The following is a 5,462-nucleotide window of genomic DNA, read 5'->3' on the forward strand; positions in this document are numbered from 1 at the left end:
AGTTTTCCTAAAAGGAAAAGTTTTTCCAGAGTTTTTACAGTAGCAAAATATCGAAAACAATTTTAAATGTCCAACTACATCCATGGGAAATTATGCTATCTAAAAAAGAGTTATGGGTGTTAATATCATAGTCATGGTTTACAGTTAAGTAGGAAAAGTATGTTCTAAAATTTTAGGTCAAATAGTCCAAATATGTGCATGCCTTTATGTGACACATGGACAAGGGGGACCTATAAGGACATACTCCAGGGTATTAACAGTGGCTCTTCTAGGTGGTAGGACTGTGAAGGACTCCTAGTTCTTCCTGTTCACTTACCTGCATTTTCCATAATGAGCAACTTTTTGTTTTTTTTTTTAAGATTTTATTTATTTATTTATTTGACAGAGAGAGACACAGCGGAGAGAGGGAACACAAGCGGGGGGAGGGGGAGAGGGAGAAGCAGGCTTCCCACAGAGCGGGGAGCCCGATGCGGGGCTCGATCCCAGGACCCTGAGATCATGACCTGAGCCAAAGGCAGACGCTTAACGACTGAGTCACCCAGGCGCCCCAACACAATGATCAACTTTTATAACTTAAAAAAAGCTACTTTAATTTTTTTTTAAAGTATAGTTTTACTTTTAAGAAATTTTCTCACACCTCAAAAAGATTAGTCTACAGTTTAGGTCTGCTCTCAGAGGTGGTGGGATGCTTTAGCCATCTTGTCTTAAGAAAGACACCCCAGGGTTATCACCTCAACATTTTATATCCCTGCAAATTCATAATGTGAGCTATTTTAAAAGTTCAAAATATTCATATATCTTGAAAAATTACAATACGCCCTTTCCATTCTTTCCATTTTTTCTTGCTCCTCTCCCTCTTGTATTTGTAGCTGATTTGGTGAGATTGGGTTAACTGAACTCTGAAATCTACAATGCTCCAAAGCTTCACATACACACACACACACACACACACACACACACACACACACACACGATTTTTCCTATTCATTATTTAACAAAATCATTTCTAACTATAATTTTAACTCAATTTACAATATTTATCAGTCTCCAAATTGACATTTTGCCACCTAAAACAAAAGAAAATCTAAAACTTAAGTTGTACCTTTTTTTTAGGCTCCACTCAAGAAATAATGCACCAAACACTTTTGCATTCCTTTTTTCTGTATTTTTTTAAGTAAATAACAAAGACTTTACTTTTTTTTTTTTACCAGCTTTACTTTTTTTTAAGATTTTACTTACTTATTTGACAGAGAGAGAGCATGAGCAGGGGTTCCCTGCTGAGGGGCGGGGGGGGGGGCTTGATCCCAGGGTCCTGGGATCATGACCTGAGCCCAAGGCAGATGCTTAACCAACTGAGCCACCCAGGCGCCCCCAGCTTTACTTTTTTAAACCTAAGCTTAACATTTAAACAATTGTCAAAAGTTACTAAGAAGCCAATATTCATGCATAACTAGAAAACATCCTCAATTTATATCAAATGAGAAACATATTACCATTAATGCATTAATATCTCTCAAAATTAAATACCAGAAAAAATTGAAATTATTTTTGGAGAAGATTCATCCTGACACTGTTAACTTCACAGCAGGTTGACTCTACTCGGCTCATGTTTCAAACACAATGGAAAAGCAGGTCCACACTGGTGTGAGCATACAAGAGTCAGGTCACTTTGGATAACATTTAATAAAAAAGCAAAGTGCATACAGAGATTTACAACAATTTTAAAAACAAAAAAAATTAGCTCTATTATGGGGTCCCAACCATAAACTCAAAAGTCTATGATAAATAGGGCTTCGATGAGTTGTGTATAAATAATACTGCAGTTACAGTTATACTGAAAGTTCAATTATTTGAAATCTTCAAAATAAATAAATAAATAAAAATGTTCCTGCTAATCCTTAAATCGGCTGGATATAGTCAACATTTCTGTTACATACGCAGATTTAATCATTTGTTGTCCAATCATAGCAGCTGCTCCTTATCATTTATCATAAGGACTTTAACTGATGGTCTTCTTCAACTTCTACTCTTTCTGGACCATCCTCGACAATTCCCTTTCTAGTGATTTTTCTGCCATTAACAATTTTAGTTGTTAGTAGAAGGTGATATAGATTTGAAGTTACACATCTCACTACCACCAAAGGCCATGGAAGAAAATGAAATGAGTCCCCCTTGACCTGGTGAACCAAAGGAAGTAAATCGATTTCTGTATCAATGAAGAAAATCCTCCTCCGAAAGATATAAATCCACTGAAGGCAAAGAAAAACAACCCGTGCCTCAGCACCTGCTTCTGCAAGAACCCCTTTGATTGCCCCCCCCCCAAGAAGTCCTCCAATGGGTCTTTGAAGAAGCCGAATGAAAACGGGTCCCTTCCACTTCCACCAAAAAATGCCCTGAAGACGTGGTCTGGGTTGCGGAAGGTGAAGCCAAACTCAAAGGGACTGTCAAAATGACCCACCTCCACCTCCACCTCCATTTAATCCTTCTTTGACATATTTATCATAGATATCCCGTTTTTTGGCATCTGATTACACCTCATACGCCTCAGCTACTTGTCTGGGTTTTCTCTCCACTTCTCGTTTATTCTCAGGATGCCACTTCAGTGCCAGTTTCTGATATGCCTTTTTAACATGCTCCACTGAGGCATGTCGCTGCCCGCGTAGAACTTCAGAGTGATCCAGCTGATTTAATAGGCTGTGGACTGAGTCTGAGGACAGAGCCGTGGGGGGCAAGAGCTGCTGGGGGGCAGGGGCTGCAGGGGAGTTTGGGCGCAGGGGGAAGGAGGGGTGGAGAGAGGACTAGGAACCTCCTGTGGGGGGAGGGGCGGGCTCGGAGACGGGGCCGACTTGTCCCCTCGGCTTCCGCACGGGGGCGCTGGCGGCGGCGGCGGCGGCTTCTCAGGCTCTCCATTCCCTCCCTTCTCCAACAAACAAGCAGAAAAGTTGTAACTTTCTTATTCATCCCATTCCAAAGAAATAGATGCTTCTCCAATGAACCCACATATAGCTCCATTTATAGGAACAAACTTTTCAAGTAAAAACTTTTGTACACGTCTATTCCATCATCTTTTTTAGTTTGCTGGGTCATGTTTTCCAGAAAATGAAGAATATTGGAAGAAGTCCCAGAAAGACTGGGGCAGGGCCACTATACGTCATGAATTTTCACGTAGAATTCTACTTTCAAATAGTTTTATTTTCAGCTTTTTAGTTTGGAAAACGTTCTTTTCGGAGGGGTGTAACTAAGATCTCCAAACGACACCACAATGGGAGATGCATCTTTAATCTGTTTGCAGGTAGGACAATTAACCTCACTGTTAAAAAATATAAATATAGGGGCGCCTTGGTGGCTCAGTAGTTAAACATCTGCCTTGGGCTCAGGTCATGATCCCAGGGTCCTGGGATCGAGCCCCACATTGGGCTCCCTGCTCAGCGGGGAAGCCTGGTTGTCCCTCTCCCACTCCCCCTGCTTGTGTTCCCTCTCTCACTCTGTCAAATAAATAAAATAAAATCTTTAAAAATATATATATATTATAAAATATATAAAATTATATAAAAGTCAGATCACTTACCTAAGGCTGGGATGAAAATTATACCCACACAAAATTTTACTCTGTAAATAATTGAAATAACAGAAGTGTGGGGGGAAAGGTCAGTATGAGTGTATAGGAATTTTTTGTAGCATAGTGGCCTCTGAGTCCTACAAAACTGGGTTCATAACTCTTAGTTGGCCATTTTCTAGCTGTGTCAACTTGGGCTAGGTACTTAACCCCTGAAAAGTCTCAACATCCTCATCAGTAAAAAGGGCTATAAATTAACCTACCCGGCAAGGCCCTCAGGAGGATTAAATGAGATAATCCATGTTCAACACTTCACAGTGTGCCTGACACATAGGAAGCACTCCATAAACACATGTCATCATCATTTCTGAGACATGGCAATCTGTTCTATAGGCTGCTTGTTACGAATATGTACCCAAAGGAGATCATAAGACACCAAAAAGATGGCAACTCCTATGAATTGCATAATGATTTTCAGTGGCAAATCAAGTGCTAATCTGCCCTCTATATACCACAGTCTGACCTTGAAAGTGTTTTCCAGACTCTGGTGAAAGTCATAGGAGCTCAGGTCTGCAGTCACAAAAGGAATGTGGCTCTTAAAAGCTTACGGCAGACCACAGATATGGGGCAGTTAACTTATCAAGAGGAAATGGGCTCTGGTTTTCTTTGCAGGCCTCAGATCCAGGAGCTGCAAAGTTGAGTCACCAGCTTGCTATCTGACCCCAGGCCAGCCACTTAACCTCTCCCTGACCCCATTTCCTTACTTAAAATCAACTCTCTGCTCATGTTCCGTTCAAGTCATTATCTCTACCCACAAAAATTGGTTGTGACTAAGGTGTCCCGAAGATTTTGAAAATTAATTATTCAGTGAGTTGGGTTTACAAAATAGAACGGTGAAAGGTTGGGAAATGAATAAGTCCAGCTCTGCTTTTTGGTGTTTTGGTATTATTTTAAGAGTTCTCTTCCTGGAACAAAATCAACCCAGACAATAAGCTTTGTCTGACACTGTGACCCTAGTTGCTGATGAAGTTTTCTTGTGTTGGTATTTCTGGGAGTGACAGAATGGAAGAGAACAGGAACCCCTTTGTCAGAGGGTAGTCAAGAGGGAAATAAATTTTTGTTATTTAAAGAGAATTTAGGACAAGCGAGGCAGTGTCATTTGTTAAAGAACTAGACCAGCAGCTTGGATTATTGGGTTTTACATTCAGCCTCTGTCTCTCTACTTAACCTAGGACAATTTAAACAACTATGGATAACCATAGGAGTAGTGCCTGAACTAAGAAGCTCTCCCAACTACCAATTTACACAAAATAAATGTACATCCACACCCCTCAGTACTCACTGAGACAAATGTCTCACCTTCCTGGGGTCTACCGTGAACACCTTGAACACAAAAGTATATTGTGTCTGTTTTTTGTCCTCACTCACACAATGACTAGCTCCAGAAATATTGCGCACAAAAGAAGTGATGAGGAAGTGTCTAAAGTGTCACACCTAAAAGTAACTGAAGTTTACTCTCTTTGTCAGAGTTTTTTAAACATCAACCATCTTCCAAAAAAAAAAAATGTCTGAAATATTCTACACCTTTTCCTGCTTTCTTGCTGACTTGACGTCAGCCATATCACCATTAATTGACTTCCTGGCCTGCAATAATTTTTGGTTTCCTTACTTGCTAACAGAAGCAGCCCTTCCTGCTTCTAATTTGGTCCTTTTAAGCTACTGAGAAATCAAATTAACAAGGCGTATCAGTTCAAGTTAGGTTCAGCTGTGAGTAACAGAAAACCGACTGTAGTAGCTTAAATGCAAGAGGCATATTTGTTTGTGTAAAGAAGCTAGAGGGAAGCAGGGCGCCTAGGTGGCTCAGTCCGGTAGGCATCGGACTCTTGATTTAGGCTCAGGTCATGAT

General features: G+C 40.5%; 1 pseudogene; it reads right to left on the minus strand.

The window, feature by feature from the left end:
- Positions 1 to 1,988: 1,988 nt before the first annotated feature.
- Positions 1,989 to 2,910, minus strand: LOC112832217 (dnaJ homolog subfamily B member 6-like; annotated as a pseudogene).
- Positions 2,911 to 5,462: the final 2,552 nt, after the last annotated feature.

The sequence above is a fragment of the Callorhinus ursinus genome, unplaced genomic scaffold, assembly GCF_003265705.2.
Source record: "Callorhinus ursinus isolate GAN/ISIS: 27379988/994484 unplaced genomic scaffold, GSC_fseal_2.0 scaffold44, whole genome shotgun sequence".
Classification (NCBI taxonomy): Eukaryota; Metazoa; Chordata; class Mammalia; order Carnivora; family Otariidae; genus Callorhinus; species Callorhinus ursinus.